The sequence below is a fragment of the Theropithecus gelada genome, chromosome 9 (assembly GCF_003255815.1).
Source record: "Theropithecus gelada isolate Dixy chromosome 9, Tgel_1.0, whole genome shotgun sequence".
NCBI classification, from domain to species: Eukaryota; Metazoa; Chordata; class Mammalia; order Primates; family Cercopithecidae; genus Theropithecus; species Theropithecus gelada.
In genome coordinates, this window is record NC_037677.1 from 10,364,925 (window position 1) to 10,391,447 (window position 26,523).

At 36.5% G+C, this 26,523-nt stretch overlaps 1 protein-coding gene across 4 annotated transcripts in view; it reads left to right on the forward strand.

The window, feature by feature from the left end:
• Nucleotides 1-206: 206 nt before the first annotated feature.
• CELF2 (CUGBP Elav-like family member 2) overlaps nucleotides 207-26,523 on the forward strand; it is an 871,667-nt gene continuing 845,350 nt past the window's right edge. For 3 of the 4 annotated variants that reach the window (XM_025397815.1, XM_025397819.1, XM_025397825.1), the window contains exon 1: nucleotides 207-272. The gene's annotated coding sequence lies outside the window, so the exon portion shown is untranslated. The remainder of the gene's footprint in view (nucleotides 273-26,523) is intronic. The other variant, XM_025397814.1, reaches the window with a different exon arrangement.

The window sequence follows — 26,523 nt, forward strand, 5'->3', positions numbered from 1 at the left end:
AACCCAGCCGGAAGAAGGGGCGGGACCCAGCATTGCAGCCTGAACTGAGAGCAAATTTAAATTACTGAGCCTTTTTTTTCCTTTTTTTATTTTTCTACTCTGCGACAAACTGAAAAGATTCCAGCACGCTAATTTAACCACCCTGCTTCTTCTTTGCCTTTTTTTTTTTTTTTTTTTTTGATTTTTTTTTTTCTCCCTGCTTCTAGGATAATTAAAAGAGAAACCTGTAAAAGGCAACATTCCTGTGAGCGAGTTGGTGCTGCAACGTGCTGGTAAGAAAACGAGTTTAATTTTTTTCATCTTTTTTTTTTTTTTTTTTTTTTTTTGCTTTTTCTTTTTTTAAAGAGCTGAAGGCTTTGTCTGTCTAATGCAGTCATAAGCGTGGCTTCCCTGCCGTGAGGGGTTAGCATGTAATGAAAAGGTGTAATAGCCTGATGTACGACCTTCGTGTCATACTTCTAATGGTTAATAACAGCATTCCTGTCTACCCCGATGATGCTTCTCTCTGCAAAGGGACTATTTGCCCAGTTGCAACAGGGCTGAGACTGTCGCACTATGACAATGAGTTGTTGATTGTTTGGAGTTGCGGTGTCCTGTCAGAAAGATTTCTTGACTTTCTCCAAGTTACTCCCTTCCAGGGATGTGACAGGTTTTAATAGGTACCTTGCAGACCATAAGGGATTTGCTGTTTACTCATCAAACAGGAAGTGCAATGATGAAACTTTTTTTTTTAAGGAACGCTAATTGTCCTAGACTTCTTTAGTTCAGATAATGAAACAGACTAAAATGAGTGCTCAGTAAAGTTATTTGAATCCCTTTCATGTGTAACTAGTCAGGAGTTCATTAGACGGCCAACTAAGAAGAACCTACATCATTTGCAGACCTTGTACTTGCGGTGCCAACTTTATTCTTCAAAAGGACAAATTTTAATTCAACCCAATTAAATTCAACAAGTATTTCTGTGTATACTCTGCCTGGAACTGCTCCTGAGAATGTGCTTGCCTGTTACTCTGTGGTGGGGGAATAACTGAAATTAGATAGCTTAAATTTGCAGCAACCAGATTTTCTTACTACCTTTAGCACTGACCAGATCACTTAAGACATTTCAGAGTGTGTGACTGTTGGCTATAAGATGAAGTTCTCAAGGTTATATATCCTACAATAGACGAACTTCCGTTCCTTCTCTGCTTGTAACTTTTGCTCATGTGAAAAATGCAGCTCTGGCTAGTATATTTTATATCACATCTTAATATTATAAAGAAGGAAAAAACACATAGACATCTCTTTTTTCGTACACCAAACATGTCATTTGAAAATAGATCCATGTGTCAAACTTTGAGCTTATCCATATTTTAGCCTCAGAAGGAAGAAGACACATGGAGAGGTTTAGGCTTGTCAATGAGTCTGCTTGGATTTGGGTCAAGAAACTTAGGAACTACAATTTTCTCTGTTTGTTCGGTTGTTTGTTTTCTTTAAAACCACATGTGAAACAGCAAGGAATAGATTTTGCTGTCCCACCATTGTTCTTTGTAAACTGGTGTAGTTTTTATTTTTTTATTTTTTGTCTTTTGATTTTGAATAGATCACTAGAAATGTAATGGGAAAGTGGTCAAAAACAGAATGTAGTTACCGAATGTCCATTAAAACCTTTTTCTAAAAAAAAAAAACAAAATCAAAAACAAAAAAACTCCTATGGATTTTGAAGGTTGTATGCCATTTGCATCTTATAGAGAAAGTGGCATTCCATACGCTGGTAACATTTGGTCTCCGGTCTCTGTAGCTATTCTATCTAATAGTGGCACTCTACATTTAACAGCTCTGAACATGCCATGCCCCTGGGTCCTCACCGGTGCCCCCAGAGCTCTTGAAATGTCTGAAAAGACCTTAGAACATTACAAAGTGTCAATTGTTAGAATAATTTCTGCCTCTTTACAACAAGAGAAAATGCTGTGGATTTAATAGTTCATTTTTAAAGTCTGTTCTTATCCACCAGTAACTGTCTATTAGCAACATTTCCGTTATAATTGGAATAAATTGTTGCCCAGTAACAAGCAACTAACTCCTTAGCGACTTTCCATAGAATCAGTGACTAGAAACAGCTACAAAGAGCTAAATGCAAGTCAAACCACAGCACTTGTGTTTTTTTATTATGGGAAAAAATTATTTCTTTATAATTTTACCATTCTATTAAATTCTCAAATTTCCAAATTGGGGTGCCTCTTCTTTGTAATTTTCTAATTGACCAAAATCCCGTACATGAAAAATAAAGGCCAACAGATCTTTGAAAATTTTTCTTTCTGGCTTAACATAAGAAAGGATAGGCACAACCTCTCAGACTATGAGTGTTAACAAGATTCCGAGCCAGCAACACCATTAAATGTGAAGAACTGCCATCATCTTTTGCAGAGCGCAATGTAAAATTAGGGGTTTCACTGTAGGACTCTGTCATTTGAAATAGTAATCAGTCCATAATACTATATATTGCTAAAGTTAAAATGATGCTTCCCCTAATGGGGAATAAAAGCAATAAAATATTGAATAACACTGAAATTATGTTAGTTAGATTTTACCCTGTTTTTTCAATAGATAGAGTCAGGAATACCCCCAGATCCTTTTACCTAAGTGTACATAATATCAGTATGTCTTTTCTTCTTTCCTCACTGAAGTGCTATGACATTACAGTCTCAGGAGAAATTTTCCTTAACAATAGTTCTGCATTTGCCATGAGCTCTTGCGGCATTTGGGAAGGATTTTCACCTTCTACTTGCACAGGTGTTGAAATAGAAAATACCTTATGACGAGAATACACATTGTTATTTTACACACAGACATATGGACAAAAATATATATGATGCCAGAATAAACATTAAAGGCAACATGAAAGTATATGGATTACTCCCTAAAAATATGCCATTTGACATTTGCTCAATTTATTATAAATGTTTACTGAGGATCAACTATGTGACAGGAAGTATGTCAGAATCTGTAGGGAACAAGAAAAACAAAAAAAGCCATGTCTTGGTCATCAGGGGAATTACAATGTAGTAAGAAATGCAGCAGGTAGACTAGAAAATGTAATTTGATTGATTAGTCTATGATGACCTTAGCATTGTGTTAGGCTATTGGGATCAAAAAAAGTTGTAACTTTATTTCTGAGTATCTGGAGCTGGCATAATGTTTGCTTCTCTCATTTGCTTCAATTCTTTACCTATAGCCACACATGTTTTCCATTTCCTGTGTTTTTTTTAAAAAAAGAAATCTTATTGATATAAGTAGTCTTAACAGCTGTAATTTTTGTGTGTTTTTACTGTAAAATAAAAATGGGCAGGAAGTGCTGAAGAGGTATCAAGAGGTATCAAGTCCCATTTCTCATCACCCACTGCCTTTGTCACTCGTAATCTACTTAGACCTCTGTCCTCCTCATCTTTACACAGAGGAAATGACCTCATCCAACACTATAATTCTTTTATTCCATCCTAGTAGAAGATGGGTAGCTTTTAAGGAAAAGGTATGGTTATGGTGGGCTTGTCCACCTGCGGTTTAAATGAAATAAAAGACAATTACCAGCTAACAAGCTCTAAGTCTTAACCTCTGCATTCGTGTTGAATCGATGTTTGGTTATACCTGCCCCATGATTTTATACCTTCGGCTTTCTTCATTATGTTAATGCCCCCAAGACTGTAGAGGAAAATTGCAACAGAATAGTACGTGTACGTTGAGAATGCTGTTCTAGCAGCTGTTCAAATGCTTCTTACATGTGATCCAAGAAAAAAAAAGAGAATGTCTTTCCCCTTAAACAACATTGCATAATCTGATATTTCTGTGTACCTTTTAAAGTAGCACTTGAGCAATCTGATGAGCTTTCATTGATTTATACACCTGTGAAGTCACAAGAATCAAGCTGCAGAGAATTTCCATTCATACAAAAGTTTCTTGTGTCACTGTGACTCTTGCCTCCACACCTGGCCTTCACACAGGCCTTCAGAGGTGCATTCTGTCACTATAGGTTAATTTACATTTTATAAAATGTCATATAAATGGAATTATGCAGTATGGATTTTATGTCTGGCTTTTTCATTTTGCATACTGACTTTCTGATTCATACATGCGGTTGCATACATCAGTAGATTTTTTATTGCTGTGTCGTATTTCACTATATAAATAAGCAAAAGTTTGTTCATCTGTTCACCTGTGGATGAATACTTGGGTACTTTCCATTTGGGAACCATTATAAGTAAAGCTGTATGAACATTCATGTGCAAGCCTTAATGTAGGCATAGGTGTTTCTCTCAGGTAAACGGCTCAAAGTGCTGGATCATATGGTAGAGGTATGTTGTATAAGAAAAAACCCCACAGTTTTCCAAAGTGGCTGTAACATTTGATGCTTTCTCCTGCAATGTTGGAGAATTCCAGTTGCTGGATATCTTCGCCAACATTTTGTGTATTGCCAGTCTTTTCAATGTTAGCCATTCCAGTGGGTATGTAGTATTAACTCACTGTGGTTTTAATAAATCTTCCCTGAAATTGAATGATGGGGGGCATCTTTTCATGTACACATTGGCTTATGGTAAAGTATCTGTTCTAATATTTTGTCCAATTTTTATTGGGTTCCATGTGTCATCTTAATATTGAGTTGTAGGAGTTTTATTTTCTCCTGGATAGACACCTCTTTTCAGATATGTGTGTGGAAAATCTTTCCTCCCAGTACGTGACTTTCCTATTATTTTTAATGGTGTCTTTTCAAAGCACAACATTTTTTCATTTGAATTAATCCAAATTACCAATATACCACATACCAGCATAAAAATTTATTTCATGGTTCATACTTTTTGTGTGGACAAAGTGGAAATGCTAAGATTTTTCTCCTAAGTGCTTCTCTATAAATTTTATAATTTCTGTGTTCACTCACAGTTCTATGGTGCATTTTGAGCTAATGTTTATGTTTAGTATGAAATAAAAACCAGGGTTCAATTTTTTTTTGTCATATGGAGAGCCAGTTGCTTCAGCACCATTACTAAAAAGACTATTCTTTACCCTCATTTAATTACCTTAGTTTATTTGTCAAAAATCACTTGACAGTAGATGTGTTGGTCATTTTCTGGGATCTGTCCCATGGATTTATACATTTATTCTTTCACTAATTCCACACCATATTGATTAGCTTTATAGTAAGTCTTGGAAACAGATACTGTATATTCTCCAATTTGCTCTTTTTAAAAATTGCTTTGACTCTTCTAAGTTCTCATTTTTATATAAATTTTAGAATTTGCTTGTAAATATTTACCCCAGTAAAAATTCTGGTGAAATTTTTATTAGAATTGCATTGAATATAAATTCAATTTGTAAAATTGACGTTTTAACTCTATTGAGTCTTCCATCTATAAACAATTATTCAGTTGTTCTTCATTTATGTAGTTCTTTAATTTCTCTAAGCAATGGATTGTAGTTTTTGGTACACATGTATTTCACTATTGTTGTGAAATGTATTCCTAAATGTTCAAGGGGACTTCAAGAAGGTCATGGAAAAATGGAATTAAAAGTTAAAAATAAAAAAATGTAAACTTTATTTCTCAACATAAGCGCCATCAAAGTCAATTGACTTTTATAAGCAATGATACCAGCCACTTAGTTTATCTCTAAAGAACTGGGAATCCTGAGAATTTAACTTATGGCAATGCAACATTTTTTACACTAGTAACTGAAGAAAAAAAAATGGTATCCTTTAAATAATTTTTAGGATTAGAAAACAAAAAGGCAGAAAGAGACAAATCAGGAATGTAAGGCAGATGCCTAATGATTTTCCAATGAAACTCTTGCAAAATTGCCCTTGTTTGAGAGGCTTACGTAAGCAGGAGCATTGTTTTGGTGAAGGACTCTATGATAAAGGTTTGGCATTCTCAAAACACTCTTATACAATAAACAGATACTATCTTTCTTTGGTCCTCCACAAAGTCAACAAGCAAAATGCCTTGAGCATCCCCAAAACACTGTTGCCATGACCTTTGCTCTTGAGTGGTCTGCTTTTGCTTTAATCGGACCACTTTCACCTCTTGGTAGCCATTGCTTTGGTTGTACTTTGTCTTTAGAATCATACTGGTAAAGCCATGTTCCATCTCCTGTTACAATTCCTCAAAGAAATCCTTCAGAATCTTCATCCTACTTGTTTAAACATTCTATTGAAAGCTCTGCTCTTGTCTGCTGTTGATCTGTTTACAATGGTTTTGGCACCCATTGAGTGGAAAGTTTGCTCAACTTTAATTTCTTAGTCGGAATTGTATAAGGTGAACTATTTGAGATGTCTGTGGTGTTGGTTATTGTTCCTGCTGTGAATTGTTGGACCTCTTCAACTAGGGCAGGAACAAGAAAAATATTTTCCTCACAAATCAATGTGGACCGTCTGCTGCTGTGGGTTTCATCCTCAACACTGTTCTCATCCCTTCTTTAAACAAGTTATCCATTTGTAACTTGTGAATTTATTTGGGTAACTATCCCCATAAACTTTACGCAAAGCATCAGTGATTTCACCATTCTTCCACCCAAGCTTCATTCTAAATTTGATGTTCGTTCTTGCTTCAGTTTTCATAGAATTCATGTTGATCTAGTAGGGGCTGTTTTCAAACTCATCTTGTGTCTTTCGTAGTGACTCAAACTAGATCCTGTTCAGGCATTTTATTAAAAGTTAGTATGAATGTATTACAGTGCAAAATAAATGGAAATCCATGCATAATTTTTTCATAATATGCATTTTTCATGAATACTTTGAAGACCCCTTGCAGAACGTTTTAGTTTCTTAATAAGTGAAAAATTTTTCCAAGTGTTTGTGGCTATAATATACAAATACTATTGATGTTTGTTTACTGACCTCTTATACTGCTATCTTAACAAATTTCCTTGTTATTGTGAATATTTTTAAATTCATATTAGGATTTTCTAAATACACTGTGAACTTTTTGATCAAAACACTTCATTCTTTCCAACTGTATGTCTTTTATCCTTTTTCTTAGCTGTTTGAAATATCTAGGACTTCGAGTGAAATGTTAAGTAGAAATAATGAAAGTGAACATCCTTGACATGTTCCCAGTCTTAAGGGAAACACATTTAGTCTCTCACTGTAGAGAATGAAGTATTTTTATGCAGAGCCTTTACCACATAAAGGAGGTGAAGTCCCCTTCTATGCCTGGTTTGCTGAGAGTTTTTGTAATGAAAGAGCATTGTCCTTCTATGTACTGAGGATTTGATTTGCTAATACTTTTATTAAGAATTTGGTGTCTTTTTTCATGAAGGATACCAGTTGTCACCTTGCCTTCTTGTAATGTCTTTGGTGTGGTATTGGTGTAATACTAGTGTCATAAAATTGGTTGGGAAGTATTCCTTCCTTCTCCGTTTTATGCAATGTTTTGTGTAGAATTGGTATTTTTTTCTTCCTTAAGTGTTTGATGGAATTTACCAGTAAGCTACCCATGCCTGGCCTTTTCATTGTGGGGAGACTTTTAATTAAATATTCAATTTTATTAGTAGATATAGGGTTACTTAAATTTTTCATTTTTCCTTATGCTCGTTTTGGTCATTTATGTTATTCAAAGAACTTATATAATTCATCTGAGTAATCCCAAGCACAGGTTGAGCATCCCTAATCTGAAAATCTGAAATCCAAAATGCTCTAAAATTCAAAACTTTTTGAGCACCCAGCATGATGCTCAAAGAAAATGCTCACTGGAGAATTTTGGGTTTCAGATTTTCAGATTAGGGATTCTGAACTAGTACATAGGTACAATGCAAACATTGTATTCCAAAATCTTTTCAAAATAGAAAATCCAAGACCATTCTGGTCTCAAGCATGTTAGGTAAGGGATACTCAACCTTCATGGCCATAAAATATTCATATTCCCTTATCCCCTGTTTATTATAGGATCTCTGGTAGTATCTCCACTATCATCCCTAGCATTGATAGTTTGTGTGTTCTACCCTCCCTTTTTTTTTAAATGAGTCTATTAGTTTTACACTTCTGCCATAACAAATTGCCAAAATCTTAGTGGCTTAAACTATACAAGTTTCTTCTTTTTCAGTTCTGTAGATCAGGAGTCTGATACAGATCTCACCAGACAAAAATCAAAGTGTCACCGGGCCTGTAGTCCTTTCAGAAGACACTAGAGAAGGATCCATTTTCTTAGGGTTGTAGAACTCAGATCCCTGTTTCTTGGCTGCTTATCAGCTGAGGGCCATTCTCACCTTCTGCAAGTCACACATATCCCACGACCTGTAGACTTCCTCCTCAATCTTCAAAGGCAGGAATACTGAGTCAAATACTTCTTACTCTTCAAATTTCCCTTCTTCATTCTTCTATCTCATACCTTTAATTCAACTGTGAAAGGTTCTCCACTTTTAAGGCCCCATGTGATGATACTGGACCCACCCAAATACTCCAGAATAATCTCCCTATCTCAAAGTTCATGCCACTAATCACATCTGCAACGTTTCTTTTGCCATCTAGTATTGCATATTTAAAGATTTCAGGGATTAAAGCATGGACAGCTTTGGAAATCCATTCTTCTACCTTCTCTGGTAGAAACCTATATAATCAATTTAGTCCTTTTCTCTTTTTCTAATATATACCTTTAGAGTTATAAATTTTCACCCAACCACAACGTCAGCTTTATCTCTAAATTTTATTTCATTTTTATTTTCTAAAATAATGTCTAATTTCTTTTGCAATTGCTTTTTTTTTTCATTGATTTTTGAGAAGAGTATTATTTAATTGCCAGATACTTAGGACCTTTCTAGATGTTTCATTATTGCTGATTTTTAATTTAATCCCATTTATCAGGCAGTATGCCCAATAATCAAGAATATATTTTGATTTATGTCTCAACATATGGCTTATCTTGATGAAAACTCCAGATGTACATAAAAAGAATGAGTATTCCACAGTTATCTGATGTAGTATTTTATTTCCATTTAGGTTGGTACTGTCCTTATGATCCATTTTCCTACCTTTTTTTTTTTCTTTTTTGAGGGGGGGCACTATCTGTTCTATCAGTTACTGAGAGTATTATAATATCTTTATTATTAAATATTTGTCTGTTTCTCCCTTAAGTTCTCTCAGATTTTGTTCCATGTATTTTGAAGCTCTGTTATTAGGTGTGTATACATTTATAATTGTTACATTATACTGCTGTGTTGACCATTTTAAATTATAAAGTATCCCTCTTTTCTTGAGTAGAATATTGTAGAGATTAAATATTTGTTTTAAACTTAACCCAATGTACTCAGAGTTAATGCCATTAACATTCCAAAAGTATATTTCCATTTACTTTCTGGCTTTTGAGCTATATATATAATAATATATATTATTTGTATCCATAATATAAACACAAATAAGTTGTTTTTGCTTTAAGTAATCATTTCTCTTTTAAAGAATTTAAGAGAAGAAAATATACTTATATACCCTGAACATCTTTTTCATTACTTGGAATGCAATCCTCCTGGTAATAAATTTTCTCACTTTATATTTATCTAAAAATGTTTTGATTTCATCTTTCTTTTTTGGATAGCTTCACTAAGCATAGAGTTAATTATTGACCAATTGTTTAAATGTTTAGCCATTTGCTTTGTCATTCCAATATTATCCAGGCTCCATAATTTCTAAGAAGTTAGAAGTCGATCAAAGCCTTCTTCTCCAATTAATGTGTATGTTTTCTCTAGCTGAGTTCAAGATTTTTTTTCTTTGGCTTTCAGCAGTTTAATTACAATGTGCTTAGGAATAGTTTTGTTTTAGTTCTGTTTGACATTCATTAAGTTTTCTGATTCTGAATTAAATGTTATATGCCAAATTTGGGGGAAATTCTGGAACTATTTTTTTCAAAACATTTTCATGCTTGTTTCTGTCTCTTTTCCTTTGGGAATTGCAATTGCATATTGGATAGCCTGAATGATGCTCTTCCACAGGCCTCTCAGGCCGTGTTATTTTTCTACCAATGTGTATCCTCTTTATTCTTCAAATTGGGTAATTTGTATTGATTTATCTTCAAGTTTACTCAACTTTACTCTGCCATCTCCAATCTGCTGAGTTGCTCTGGTAAATTATTAAAATTTATCAAATTTTTTGTTCTCAAATTTATAATTTTTCTATAAATTTATTTCTCTGGAGGTTCTCTTTGTATTGATTACATATTACTTTTTAAAATTATTTGAACACACTTATCATTGCTGCTGTTAAGGTGTTGTCTGCTAAATCCAACATCTGTGACCATTGTGAATCAGTTTCTATTTATTGTTTACTCCTGTATATGGCCTATACTATCCTGTTTCTCTGCATGTCTAGTAATTTTGGGTTGTAAACTAGACATTGAAGATAATCCATTGTCATGACACTGAATTCTGTAATCATCTGAGAATTATTGCTCTGTTATTACAGTATTTAATTAATTTGCCTGGACATTAATGCAATGTTTGTCTTCTCTTTGGTGTGCAGCTGCTAATATATCTGGTCTGTTCATACAACTCACAAATGCTGCTTTTATTAGTCTGGCCTCCTAGAGGTTTCCCCTACGCCCATGTAATTTGGCAACTGAGAATTTAGGCACGAGTTTACTCCTATTTTGGGGTTCTCCCTTTCTATGGGTTCTTCTATGAATTTTCTTCTATATCCAGATGCTATGGACATATTTGCAGGATCTCACTTCTGACACTGCAAACTCCTGAAGCTTCAGCTTTGTGCTGCCTAAAGTTATGAGTACTGTTGTGGATTGAATTGTGCCTCCCCTCAAAAAAAACGTTGAAGTCATAATTTCCATTGTCTAACAATGTGAGCTTATTTGAAAATAAGGTCATTGCTGATGCAGTTAGTTAAGATTAGATCATACAGGAGTAAGCTGGGCCCCTAATCCAATCAGACTGGTGTTTTAAAGATGATAGCCATGTGAAGACAGAGACACACAGGGAGATGCATTGTGACAGTGAAGGCAGAGACCAGAGTTACATGCCACTGCAAGTCAAGGAAAGACAAAGATTTCCAGGAAACCACCAATATCTAGGAAAAGGTAAGAAAGAGTTCCTTTACAGGCTTCAAAAGAAATGTGCCCTGCTAAGCCCCTTATTTTGAACTTCTGGCCTATAGAACTGTGCTGTGATATATTTGTTGTTTTAAGCCATACAATTTGTGGTACTTTTTTCAGCAGCCCTAGGAAACTAATATAAGTACTATTGTTACATATACCCTTAGCAGGTTTGTTGTAAAGACAGTCGTGCCTTTTAAAAAGTCTGGGATTTAAGAATGTAAAATGAAATCCTGATGAGAATGATACATGCTTAAAATGTTCTGGGGATGTTTGGTTGTTCTTGCTATTTTCATTGAGTCATTTGTTTCATGTAATGGTTATGCCTATGGTTAACCATCATATTTACTATGAAAATGAAAGTAAATAATTATTCAATCATTGAAAGAAAAAGTGAGGCTTAATTATGCTAAATTGTTGGTCCAGAGTCACACACTAAGCTCTTGGAAGAACTGGGAAAAAGAGAATCATGTCATTTTCCACTCCTAGTTCATCCTCTAAACTACATCTGAGCTATTGACTATTAAATATCTGATACTTAACACTGATTCTTAACAATGAAAAAGTTCAGCATCTAAATAGGAATGGTTTGAATTCAGACAAACCAGGGATTATATTTTAGAAACAAGCTACTTGTGTCCTGTTCTTATTTTTATAACAGTGCTATTTCCTATAGGTAGTCAAGGAAGCCCTCCCTCAGAAAGGTAACAATTAAATTCTAGAGTAATGTGAGGAAAGAAGTCCTGGGATATTCAGGGAAATAGTATCCAGGGGCAAAAGGAAACAACATATAAAATAGTACCGTAGGCCAAGTGCAGTGGCTCATGCTTGTAATCCCAGTTCTTAAGGAGGCAGAGGTAGGAGAATAGCTTGAGCCCAGTAGTTCGAGACTTGCCTAGGCAATATGGCAAGACCTCGTTCTCCACAAAAAGGGGGGAAAAAGGACAAAATAATACCGTAGCACGAACAAGCTTAACAAAGTAAGTTAGCATGGTGGGAGCAGAGTAACAATGAGAATGGTAGAAAGAGAGAAGTCACACCTTCTGAGCAGAAGTTGACAAACTGTAAAAAGCCGAAAAGTTGAACATACTATAGACTTTGCAGACCATAATGTCTGTGGATCAACAACTCAATTCTGTGTTTTAATGTGAATGAAAGCAGCAATACACAATATATAAATAAGTAAACACGACAGTTTGGCAGTAAAACTTATTTATGCACACTGAAATTTGAATCCAATATAATTTTTGTGTGACAACACTGTAAAATTGGAAAAATTATTCCTAACCTGCAGGCCATACAGAAAAGGTAATTTGTCACCCCCTGCTGTGGGGGTTATTAGTACATAGGATGCAATTATCTGCAGGAGAGGAAGTCACCAGTCAGGGTTTGAACTGAAGACTTTTTTCTATTTTAAAAAAAAGGATTGTTGTGACTGTTCTACGGAGAGTAGACTGTAGGGAAGAAACATGTGGCAGCAAGGAGAACAGTCAGGTGACTCCTATCAGATGTGATGAGGTCAGGACTAAGACTTTAGCCGTGGAAATAATTGGAAGAGGACAGATTTAGGGCATACTTTAGTAGTAGATCTGAAAGGTTCACTGGTAAATTGGGAATGATGTTTTTAACACACAGGTCAATAGGATAATGCTTTCTTTGGAAAAGATGGAGAGCAGGCCGACTGAGAAGATGTCAAGTTCAGAATGCCCAAAGTAGTATTCCAAGGAACATTTCAGGAATTGTTTTTATTGGAAAAGATTCTTATAAGTCATATGTGGAACAATTCCCTACTTTTATATTTCTAGAGCACTTTTTTTGTGAACACATTTGATGATGTCCAGGTACATTATCCTATATGTCTCTGATTTTGGGAGGGCAGTTGTTATATGCTCGCTCAAAACAAAGCAGATAGATGGAAAGAGATTACAGAATTTTCTCAGTAGCATTTCAGTGGGTTCCTGATGGTCTAGTCTTATATCTCATGTCCCCTGAAACTTTGACCCAGGACCCTTTCTAACACACCAATTTGCCCATGTCCCACTCATATGGAAGGGGATATGTAAAATTGGTGAAGGTATTGACTTACCAAGGTCACAATTATTGGTGGAATTGTTTGAGCTCATGTGTTGGACACTCAAAAAAAAAAAAGTAATTTTCTACTGCCAGATCAAGTTTTCAGGGTAGCATCATTATTTGGGAAGACAGGGATATTCAATTATATAATTCGAGGGCCTCTTTCTGGAAAACAAATATAATCAATCCATCAGTAGGAAGACAAAGAACACGTCATGCCGTAATTAAAACAGTTTCCCCCAATTGTGTTCAATATACATTATCCTCATAGGTAATTTGAGGCTAAGAAGTGCTTCTAGTTACTTGTTAACACTTTGCTCAGGCCTTCTCTGTATTTTTTACGCATAAAAGGCTTAACTTTTAAATAATGAACGCTTAAACTCTCAATTGTAAACAATTAAGATCATGGAGTGCATTTTTCTTTGAGTGGGCAGACATTTTCTTCCTTTTCTTATTTTCTGTACTCCACTTTTAAGCTGTGTAGCTCTTTCTTTTGTAATGGTTATTGACAACACCTTTTTATTTTGTATACCATCGCTTCTGAGCCATTTTGGCACCTGGTTCTGCTAAAGTTAACTGGAGACTGCTGCTTTCCACCGCAGAGACTGCTGGGTTTTTGTTCTCTTGAATACACATTCCAAGGCGAAGAGTTGGTTAGCACAGCTTAGTTAGGAGTAATTGACAGATATTCTGGGAAATTTCCTCAAACTCAAGAACATTCTGGGCAAATACCACATAATTTCAACGTGTTTCAGTGCAATGCCATTTGTGTTTACAAGGAAAGATTATCATTTTATATCTCTAATTTCTGATTTAACTTTAATCATATGGCTCTTCCCCTCTGAACAAGTAGGTTCAGTCACATGGTATGAATTATTCAACATTATGTTTACCGTCGAGAAGATATTTGAGAGGTAAGTTTGCAGAGGCAAAGGGCTACTTGAATTTCAAGGCTGTCTTTTATTACCAAGCTGAGAATCTTAACAGTATTGTGATGTCTATTCACATCTGCTGGGAAAGGGGGATTTAATCCAAAAATCAGGAAAGGAGGTATCAAAGTAATGCCATCTGGCTGGGACCCTAACATCTGTATTTGGATGGTAGTTATGCCCTTATCCTACTCTCCAATATCTTTAACCCAAAGATATTCATGGTAAGTTAAAATCTGCACTAAATATACTTGTTGGCATGCAAGTCAAAAAAAAAAAAAAAAAAAAAGCATCTGCCCTAACAGATATCCAACTTCTTGGTAGGAAAATGTAAATTTATTTCTTATGGCATTTTCTGAATATATAATATTTTTTAAATGAGAACCTTTGCATATTCTTCAATCATACTTTTTTTTTTTTCAATACTATGATTTTTCTATATTCCTTGTGTTCTTTCCTACAGAGTTAGCAAACTCTCAGTGTTGGCCCCATTCTGGCCTTTAATGTTTAGCTTCAAGGAACTTAACTGTTCTTCATTTTGCGAATGGTTCATTTAGTGACTAATACTGTTTTAAAAAGTGATCCTTTGGTAAGTCAAGTATTATAAGGACAAGTAATATAATTGAAATTATTCTTATGTAAAAAAATTCCAGAAATATAGGTAACTTAAAGATATTATTTCTTTATTTCTATCACAGCCAATTCAGATATCTGTACAAATGCAGAAGGAGACAGATAATTCAAACTAGTTAACCTACACATCATTTCTGTTGTTCTTCAAAATGGACAAATGTATCATGAATAAAACCATGAGGCTGAGAACAGTGGCCAGTCCACATTCTTAGCCTGGCCTCTGATTAGAAGTTTCAGCTACATGTCTGTAGCACATTCCGTAAGATGGGGTTGCGGGGGAGGCATAAATGTATCATATTTTTAAATTAAGGTTATTGGAAAGAATGGAGAACTGAGAATACCATTCTGCCCACTCCAATACTGGTGTTGCCTTTGATTCAGAGAGTTTTTGCATGACAGCAAAAATACAATGGGTGGGCCCAGAAGTGTTTCATCTCTCTGGTTTGCCTAAGTCATAGTCACAGCTAAGTAGGTAGAGAAAATAGAAACATCTGGTGGGCATTCAGTCACCCAGAATTTTGAAGCTAATCCCCTCTTAATTATAAACCTCATCAATCACATTTGCATCCTCACCCTGTCTTAGTTTTTTGACTGAGCAGTTTTCTAGGCCGAGTGCTGTTATGACCTAGTACTCCTAAAAAATAAATAGGATTAAGAGCTCCACAGACTGTTTTTATATGACCCTTGAGTTAGAATGATTTCACATTTTTAAGAGGGAAGAAAGGAAGGAAAGGAGAAAAAGAGAGAAAGATCAGATAAAAACTGTATGTGGCCTGAAACACCAAAAAAAAAAAAAAAAAAAAGTCATCATCTGGCCCTTTATAAAAAGAATTTGCCAGTTCATAAATGACATAGAAACTGACATTTAAAACAATGTAGCATAGGAATCTTTTCATTCCTGATGTTCCCCAAGGAAAATGGATCCCTCATGTAATGGGGCAGTTTATTATTTCTGTCCTCGGAATATCTGTAATACAATTTAGTGCTCTAGGCATGAGATTATCCCTGAGGCTGTTTTGAGTCTCACTTCTTACTGTTGAGTCATTGACAAGCATCAGTTGAAAACGTTGCCAGACACCAGATTCTATATAAACAGTTTTCTTACATACCCTTCCAGGAAAAAAGTTAGCCATCAGATTTGCTGTCTTTGTCTGAGAAAAATTAGGCTATGTGGCACAAAAATTGACTGTCAGCGGGAAAGCCAAGACTTGAACGGGAAAAAACCATAGATTCCAATGCTATTTAGTTCTCAGTTACGAGTGTCCACCCACTGAAGGCTGGAATCTGGCCAATGAAAAGCTATATTTATTTGCTGAAGCTCACAACCCCAGTTAGGTATTTTTATCATTAAGTATATTACACATTTTGGATATTTCATTTGTGCCAATTGAAATTTAAACAAACATGTACCAGAAAATTCCTGTTTCCAAAGGAAGAAGATAATGTACACGTTCCTCTTGATAGCATCTGATGCAGTTAGGGCATTATTACATTTAATTTTGGATTGGAGAAAAAAATCAGTAATATATGATAAAACTCTCTCTAAATGTGCCTAAATCTAAACATACAGTTTTATAGTCATTAGAGGAAAATGATGTTTTGGTTGTATTTGGACTCACCATGACTATAGTATACAAGATAGTCCTAAATAAATTATTAAATCAGAATGACAGATGAAGCTACCCTTCCAGGGATTGTGGCTGTAAGAAGTCAGAAACTCTTTGACACCCTTGAATGGGTCTTTATTTGGCCCCAGACATTTTTGGAAGCAGACCTCCATCATTTCTGGCTAGGAAAGTTTCAATTTTAAAATAATTCACAGCAAAGTCTAAATCACCGGAAGCAACTGAATATTTTTTCTGGTTTAGGAGCAATGACAAGGTAAAAGCACAAAGAATAGGTTAAATTAATTGGTTTGGTTTGGTTTGGTATGGCTTGGTACAATTGGAAGGACTTCTAAATCTTTGACTTGTTCATGCTTCAGTGTGCCCATCCCCACTCTTCTCCTGGCATTATCTTGCTAACAGGTCACTTGTCTGCTCTGATTTTTTTACATTGCTTCTTTTTTCCTCAAGTAAGGACTGCCTCTTAGAATCTGAGATAGATGGAGAATAAGGAAGTACCCTCTTTCTCCACCTTCTCATCTTTACTAATTTTTTATTCATCTAAACTAATTTTTTTGTCGTTGTTTTTTGAGACAAAGTCTTGCTCTGTCGCCCAGGATGGAGTACAGAGGCACAATCTCAGGTCACTGCAACCTCCGCCTCTCAGGTTCAAGTGATTCTCCTGCCTGAGCCTCCTGAGTAACTGGGACTACAGCTGTACACTACCATGCCCGGTTAATTTGTGTATTTTTAGTAGAGACAGGGTTTCACCATGTTGGCCTGGATGGTCCCGATCTCTTGACCTCGTGATCCACCAGCCTCGACCTCCCAGAGTGCTGGGATTACAGGCGTGAGCCACCGTGCCCAGCCCATCTAGACTAATTTTCAAAATACACAGAAGTTATGATGGAAATGAGATAAGTATCATGACGGTTTCATCACCTTTTCTATAATTTTCACCACTGAAAACAGGCAAAGAGCTCTGTTTTTTCTAAGGTAGGGTCTGATTGAAAGCTGTGATTAAGAATATGAGCTCCGAAATCACACAGACCTCAATTTAGGTTCTAGATCTACCAGGAGACTTTGAACAAGTCATTTAATATTTTAAAACTCAAGTTTATACTCTTGGAAAGTGAAAATATTAGTATCTTCCTCAATGATTCGTTATGTGGAATAAATTGCATAAAGTGTGCAATCCTGAAACGTGATGATTTCTTAATAAATGGGAATTACTATTACTATTAGTCACAATTTTACCCTTTTTACCTTTTTCTGTGCAAAGAAAACGTAACTGTGCATTCAGTGTCTTAACCAAGCAGCATCAAGCCTGACCTAGAGATTTAGCCTGATCACTCCTCCGCCTTTTGGCTAAGATCAAGTGGAGATTTAGCCTGGATCACGGGATCTCACCTATGATTTCTGGTACCTAGAACCTTATTTATGAATGTGGACCTCACTGGGTCTTTGGAAATAATCGTTCCTGGTTCTTTCTTCACCACATAGCTCAATGGTGTTTAATCTATTTAGAAGCAGAATCTTTAACTTGGTTAAGTCATATATGTAACCACAAAATATAAAACAGTCAAAAGAAGAGTGTTTCTATGAAAACATGGGAGCCCAAAGCCTCATCCAACAGGCCTCTGAGTCATGTCTGAAGGACCTATAACCTCCATTAATCCCTCTAGAGGAGGACTGAAGCAGTGGATCCCCCTTAACTTAGCACAATAACCAGGTTTATTTGAGAGTCAGCTCCCCCTATCTAACAGAACCCCTTTCTCTGCACACAGCTACCCACAGCCCAAGCTCTCCTGACCCACTGTGCAGCTCTCTCAATTTGAGGGTAATTCAGAGAAACATAGCAAACAATCTCTTAGTAAAAGCCTGGAGTCCTATGCACTGAAATACAGTCCTTAGTAGAATCGTGGGGGTTCACATGAGCTATTCATATTGCCTCAAATTTCCTAAGTGAGCAAGATGCTACCTAATTTGAGAATCATTGCTATAAAGGACATAGATGGTCACAGATTCCTAAACTCCCAAATTGAAGGAAACAAACTCACTCTTAAGCATTTGAAGATGGGTATGTAACAACTACCTTTGAAAGTGAGAATGAAAAAGGATAACTAAAAACTATGTTATACAGAAAACTCAAAGTGCAAAGAGAATCATCAACATCCCAATAAATTGTTCTTGTGGGGACTGTTTTCTAAACATCACATTAGCTTGGTTTTCATCTCCAAACACCATAAATTTTAATTTAATTGTTGTTTGCACCTCAGTATCATTCACATGATAAAGAATCTTGCCCAGTGGTGGCAGGCACCTGTAATCCTAGCTACTCGGGAGGCTGAGGCAGGAGAATCACTTGAACCTGGGAGGCAGAGGTTGCATTGAGCCGAGATCGCACCATTACACTCCAGCTTAGTTGACAACAGTGAGACTTCATCTCAGGAAAAAAAAAAGAATCTTGCCCAGTGTTTGTACTTCGAGAAAAGATTCGAGTGGACTGTTCTTCCCAGTTCCTTCTTATCGTTCAGTCTAAGTAATCATATCCTTATAGAGACTTTCCTCAACCACTGAAACTAGAGTAACTAACAAGTCACTTGCCATCACATCGAAGTGCTTTCTGTGTGCCATTTATTCCTATATGTTTCATGTTTATTTGCATGCTTAATTATTTGTTTATTACTTGTCTCCACTTCAAAATTTATCCCATAGCACAGGGAATTTCTTTGTCTTCTATCATGGACCTAGTATATGTTGGCCCATAATAAATATTTGTTGAATGAGCACATGAGCTAATTAAGTGAGCCCTCACTTTTATCTACCATAAAGAGACTTCTTTGGGGAAAGGCATGACAGGAAGAAAGTTCTCTCAACTCCAATTTAACTCCAAATCTCAGGTAATCAACTTCCCCACACTCCATTTCCCCCTTGAAGCTGGATAATTTTAGATTTGAAGATGGCATCCCACTCCCTGATACTGTGAAAGAACTAAAAGTTGTGCCAGTACCTTGCCATTTGAATGACATATGACACTATTGGAAAATTAGTAATTGGGTCAGCAAGACTTGGGAAGAAGAGAAAAGGAAACAATATCATTTCTTTGTCTTCAGATCTCAATATTGTGTGTGATGACTTTTTTCCCTTTTAATTGTAAATTGTCGACTCAGTTCTGTAGTTTGAGGGAAATCATGCAAATGTTACGCTTCATTTTCCCACTAATAACTCAAAATAATTATTCATTGGCAGAAACACAGGCTTAGCAGTACATGAAATAATACAGAATCAGGTCTCATTGCATATGTAGAAGGTCCAATTTAGGCAAAAGTTATTTCTAGCAGTGCACGATTGTGAATCCTCAGTGGTCATATTTTGGATGTTCTTAAACTTAAGAATCATTTTCCTATCTCTTTAAGCAGATATAGGAGTTAGCATGATAGAAATTGCTATAAGTAGGTGAACAATACTGATGTGCACATACTCTGTGTCTGTGAGAAAGAGTGGTTTGCATCGTAAATGTCTTCCAGAAGATTCCATTTTGGAAATTGTTGATTATGTATTCATGCATTTCATTGCATGGGGAAAGATTCTATTAGAATGGTTCAGAAATATCCCAATACATGTGGTGTGATTTTTGCAACATTATAGATTATTTTCAATGCATAACATGTATAGGGTGTATGTTTTGCTTAATGTTCAATCACAGATTTATATAAATCACTAATTTAAAATATGTGAAAAGTTGGTTAAGGAAGGTATTTACCAATCTAGGCTTTTATAACATGAATGTTCTGCTAATGTTAATAGGAGTTGGCTGCAAATGGTCAAATCAAGACAAGAAACTCTGGGTTAAAGTGTTAAAAAGTTTCCTTCACTGTAAGACTTTCATGCAACCTTAACTATGCTAATAGGTATTGTAAATATTCAAGCCAAGTACAAAGTTTGCAACATTTATCAAACTTAAACCAAAGACAATTTTCTTTTTCAAACAACAGTGTATTGATTATGCTTTGTATTTTCTGTATTTTATGAGGCTTTGACATTTTGGATCATCTTACTAATCCTGGAGAGACTGTCCCTCCCAGAGCTAATTCCTACAGATAGTAAACAACTCGCCTGTGAACACACCTGCATTATACAAACCAACCACTCCCAAGCTCACACCGCCAGCGACTTCCTTCATCTAACTCACACAGCAAGGCAGTATTTCCCTGCCCTAAATCGCTCCAGTGCCAGGTACTGGATGACAAGGGCCTCACCTGTCACTGTTTGACAGTTCAGAGCTCACTGAAATTATTCAAACCAGCCAGTTTTAAACCTGCTCAGCTGCTTCACCTGCCTGGTCCCTTCCTTCCCAAGAAAACACAATAAAGCCTCTGGACCCTGCTTTCTCCTCCCTTTTTCTGCCTCCTTAACGAGCCTGGTGCTTCCTCATGTGGCCGGTGTGTCCCCTTCTCTTGGAAACCATAAGTGGTAAAAACTTCGCTCAAGGCCTTTTGCTTCTCCATGTTGCCTCTGTCACCTTTACAAGTTACAGTCTCACACGTACAATCTAAACAAATATTTGGTAAACAGTTCAGTCCACACTGATAGAATACCAAAAAAAAAAAAAAAAAGAAGCATAAACTTGGGTTCAAATCGAACTCTTGTTACTTAGGACCTAAAATATCTTGGGATGACCTCTCCAAGTATCTATGTCCTCATTTATAAAATGGAGAGAAAAACAATTCCTCTGAAAGCACTTTGAAGATTTAATAGTAAGTTGGGCTAAGCATAACACAGCTCCTGGTAGCACATACGAGTCCACTGTGTATGTAAACACATGTTTAGTCTACAAATTGAGGAATGCACAAACTAAGTGTGGGTGAAATGTTCTGTTAGCCCAATATTATCCCCAAGATCTGAAAATGTCCCCTTTCTTTGCCTATAATATAAAATTAACTAGTTTATTTAAGACAATTTTAAGATTGCTGTCTGTGTCTTTAGTTTCGCTTAACCTTAATTTAGCAGTGAAATAAAGACACATCCCTCTATGATCAATTTTATTTTCTAAACTTTCTGTCAACCAGGCTGGTGTCCAGTCCAGTGAGAGACTGAAAGGAGGACTCTGAAAATGCAGCAAATTGAATAATGCAAAATATTCTGTAAAGACAATCAGTTTACTCCTTAACGCTACAAGTTAAAAAATTGTACTCCTCTTGCAGAAAGTTTTCCTTCCTTCCTTCCTTCCTTCCTTCCTTCCTTCCTTCCTTCCTTCCTCCCTTCCTCTCTTATTTCTCTCTCTCTCTCTCGTCTCTCTGTCACCTCTCTTGTCTCTCTCTCATCTCTCTCTCTCTCTCCCCCCTCCCTTCCTCCCTCTCCCATCTCTCTTTCTCCCCCTCTCTCCCTCTCCGGTCTCTCTCTCGTCTGTCTTGTCTCTCTTTCTCTCTGTGTCGTCTTTCTATCTCATCTCTCTCGTCTCTCTCTCTCATCTCTCTCTCCTCTCTCACATCTCTCTCTCTCCCCGCTCCCTCCCTCTCCCCTCTCTCTCTCTCTCTCTCTCCCCCTTTCTCATCTCTCTCTCTCTGTCTCGTCTCTCTCTCTTCTCTCTCTTCTCTCTCTCACATCTCTCTCTCTCCTCTCTCTCACTTCTCTCTCTCCCCCCTCGTCTCTCTCTTTCTTTCTCTCCCTCTCGTCTCTCCCTCTCATCTCTCTCTCTCATTTCTCTCTCTCATCTCTCTCTCTCATCTCTCTCTTTCGCTCTCTCTCCTCTCTCTCTTCTCCCTTTCTCTCATCTCTCTCTCTCTCCCGTCTCTCTCTCTCTCCTTGCTCTCTCGTCTCACTCTCGTCTCACTCTTGTCTTGCTCTGTCGCCCAGGCTGGAGTGCAGTGGTGCGATCTTGGCTCACTGCAACCTCTGCCCCCTGGGTTCAAGCTATTCTCCTGCCCCAGTGCCCCAAGTAGCTGGGACTACAGGCACATGCCACCATGCCTAGTCAATTTTTGTATTTTTAGTGGAGATGGGGTTTCACCATGTTGGCCAGGCTAGTCTTCAACTCCTGGCCTTAAGTGATCCACCTTCCTCAGTCTCCCAAAGTGCTGGGATTATAGGCATGAGCCACCATGCCCAGCCAGAGAGCTTTTCAACTAATGTACTTGTGACTTTTCACAAGTAGTGGGTGAGGAATACAAGCCTAGCCCCAGTCTGTGTGCAGCTGGTCATGTGTGCACATTTTAATAACCAAAAATGTTGATGTGGCTTTCAATAGATGATGAACCTAAAAATTAAACATACCAAATAAAATACTATCAAATCACACAATGACATTCTTAATTAGCACATCTGATAATTAGCCAGCATCTCCACCTTCCTGGATATGGACTTTATTTTAAAATCCTGCATTCCATATCAGCCCTGAAGAAGAGGGCATTTTCCAATGAAAATATCCCTTTTGTTGAATTTCTCTTTTCAGATGGCTTCTTGATAACGCTTTATGAGCAGCCTGTACTTTATATCTCTTTATGTACTCTTTCTGATGCTACCAGGAATAGCCCTCTAGGGATGCTCTGACATTTCACCGGGGCAGCCCAGTAATATTTTTTACATGATCTGCCAAGGGGATTGGCCTTACAGAAGAGTCAACTCCTCATTCATTGATTCATCATAGGTTCAATGACATTGCCTACCATTTCTGATCATTATTGCTAAGATAAAATTCATGTTGTTACAGTATAATCTTGATTAAAATGTTTAAGGCAGTGATGAGTAATGCCAAGGACCCGCAATTAGAAGGTGTGATCATCCGGAGGTAACAGGTGTTCATAGCATTGTTCAACAGATGCTCTTCTTCTCTAATAAACAGTTTTACCCATTTTTATTTTGGCATCCCATGTTAACCTTTTCCAATTTGGTTTGCAGTGGGAAGCACCTGTACATGTATAGACTTTTAAGCCCAGGATATTGCTTTTTGTCTCAAACAAGTCTTTAGGTAACACATGTGAACAATCAGACAAATACATGCAAGGCTGGCATTCACAAAGCGATCCAATGGATAATTCCTCTTAAGAAATGTGAGGAAAGTGGTGTCATTTCTCATGCAGGGAGAGAAAATCATCTCTGTTCTATTTGTGGCACTAGCAGCTTTATATTAACAATGTTCACAGTGCATCCACCTCATGAGATGTTATGAGGGTGAATACAACCATTTTTGCAGAATGCTTTGTGTTTATATAGCACCTCTTCCCAGAACACTCCCGGGAGGATTACAGTGATTGTCACTGGGTTTAACTGTCTCTCCTATCCGTTCCTAAAATAGGCATGAAAGTGCAAAACAGAGCCCTATAACATCATCATAATCAGGATAAATAGGAAGCTTACTTGTGTTAAAAATAATAACTGACAATTGCAACGTGGAGAAATACAGGAGAGGAAGTGAAATCATCCCTGTATTCATCAAAGTTTGTGATCAGAAACTTTTACATTCTATCCTTAGCAGTCAGGTCAAGAAAGACCATTTTCCAATGAGTTAATTGCATGCATCAGAACATGGAGTAGAATTAGAATCATGGAAACACAGAATAATGGCATTCAGATGTTGAAGAAATGCTACAGCCTCTCCAGTAGTATGCTTTTTATTCTCCTGGAAATGTCAACAAGGCTCCAAGAGCCTGTGATAGACCTGGAAGTGGTGGTCCTCATTTTCGAGCTTCTAAATCTGGACTGGAAAAAGCACTCAGGAAAACAATCAACAGATAACACAAACACCAGTAAAGAACTCCAACCTTTTCCTTTTCTCATTGGTTAATTAAACCCACACAGGAACGCGAGTGCACACACAAAGGCTTAGAAACTGGCCCCGTAATGATTTTAATACCGTGATTTAATTTGTGATCTAGAGAGAGCAACTGCTAAACATCAGAGCTCAAATGAGTCTTCTCTAATAACTTGTATCTTTTTGTCTTCATACAAAAGTAACCTTTACATTTTACACTATTGCATGCTATTTCCTCTTCGTTAGACGGCAGGTTGAGTATTCCTTATCTGAAAAGCTTGGGACCCAATGTGCTTCAGATTTTTGGCCTTTTATTGTGGGGGGAATTTTGGCATAATTGCATTATACTTTCCTGATTGAGCGCCCAAAACCTGAAAATTTAAAATCTGAAAAGCTCCAATGGGCATTTCCTTTGAGCGTCATGTCAGTGGTGATCAAAACATTTGAATTGTGGAGCATTTTGGATTTTCAGATTTGGAATGCTCAACCTGTATTGCATTTTGAAACGTAATCTAGATAAACGTTCTGGGGTTTGTTGTTCTGGAGTTTATACCCTAACTTAGGAAGCCATTGACATGGGTTAAAAGCAAAAGGATCTAACGATGATGGAGAAGACTCAGTCCACTAAAGGCCAGGAAAGGCAAAAAGGGAACAGAGAGGAATTACTATAAAAAGCTCAAAGCAACAATTTGATATTTATCTTCCTATCCCATCTCTTCATTCCCCTAGTATAAAATTAAATGTCCCTGTTCATTGTATATGCCCAGAGGTGTGTTTCATTTGCATAGAGAATGTAAAAGCATTTTATGCTGAAAGGCATCAGGACAAGTAGACAGGTTTCAGAATAGACATCTTGCTGGCTTCCCATGATTTCTGTGATGGCTCTCAGCAAATGGGGATGCTGTGATGTCTTCTTTTGTCCTTTCAAGACGGCTCTTCTTGGATTGTATATTCTACTTTGTTACTATTATTATTAGATATTAGTTGCCAATGTTTTACTTATAGCACAGATGTAAAATTTAAATTATAGAATGGCCAAGTGGCCATGTCAGAGGTCAGAGCAGCATGAAGGCTAGGAGGTTATTTACAATCAAAAGCTTCCCTCTGTTAACGGAATTTACGTCTCAGCCATTTACAAAGCCAATGCAGCCTGGTTGATTTCGTCTTGCGTGGATTGGACTGGTTCTAAAGCTTTGTACTTTAAAACCCAGGAATTTTATAATCGAACACACTGCAGTATGTTTTTCTGCATTGTTAACTGTGGATAGTTTTACCGTGGCTTTTTCATGACTTCCATGACCCCATCCTTCCACTGGGTATTACAATATCCCCTGTGAAAAGAAAGAAATGTTTTGGCTCTTCCCTCGCCTTTGGAAGTTTCATAACCAAAACCTTATACTTTGATGCATATTTGAGAAGATTGTGAAATAATACTAGACAATGTAACTGGTAAATTCCAATGGAATTGTAAAGAAATCATATATCCACATTTAGACCAAATTAATGCATCATGATTAACGGTCTTAAAATGAATACCAAATGAATTAGTCAGAGTGGTCTTTATGCTTAACCCTTTAAATGGTATAAAACTATATCTGTATCAAATAGTAGAACATAAGAATGACAAATTGAAGTTAGTAAGCGATATTTGTAATACAAAGATTGCAAACTTTATCATTTTAGGGTTCTTTTGTTTAATAATGCATAGTCATTACATAATCATTATGTGATCATTACATGATTGTTACATAAAAACGTAACAATGAAAGCCAATATATTACCCATTGAATGAGCTAATTTCAAGTCTGTGAGAAAACACAAATCCCCAAAGTAAAAATAAACCTGTCATGGTCTATCACCATAAAACATTAATTTTGATAAATCAAATGTAATCAACTTGATTTATAATTTATTTTGAAGTATTAGTTAAGGGTACATCCTTATCATATTGTCTTTTCAGTGCCATCTAATGGAGGTAGTAATCCCAATCCTTATTTGGAAATCAGTATAGCAATGAAAACAAAGGACTGAACTAGTGAAAGAGTTGAAAACATGAGTCAGAAAAATCAAACTTCAAATTCTAGGAAAGTTACTTGTTCTGTGACCTCATCAGATTATTTAATTTCCCCATGTGTCAGTTTCCTCATGTGCAACAAATAAACTGAAAATACTTGCCTGATAGACTTGTGTTCAGGGACAGATGAGTTGATTTGTGGAGAATGCTTAGCATACCTGGTACCTAGATGTATTGAATCTTTACTGAGTATTAGCTATAGCGTTTAAGCTACATAAACACTTTATGTGTGTTTGCTCACTTAGTCATATAGTTACTAATATCTTCCTCATTTTATGGACAAGAAACTAATGCACAAGGAGGCTAATGACTCTAGAAATGGCAGGTATTATTAGTACTGCATTTCTATACTTTTATTCTCTTTTCTACTCTTTCTCAATGGAGATTTGTTTATATAATGATA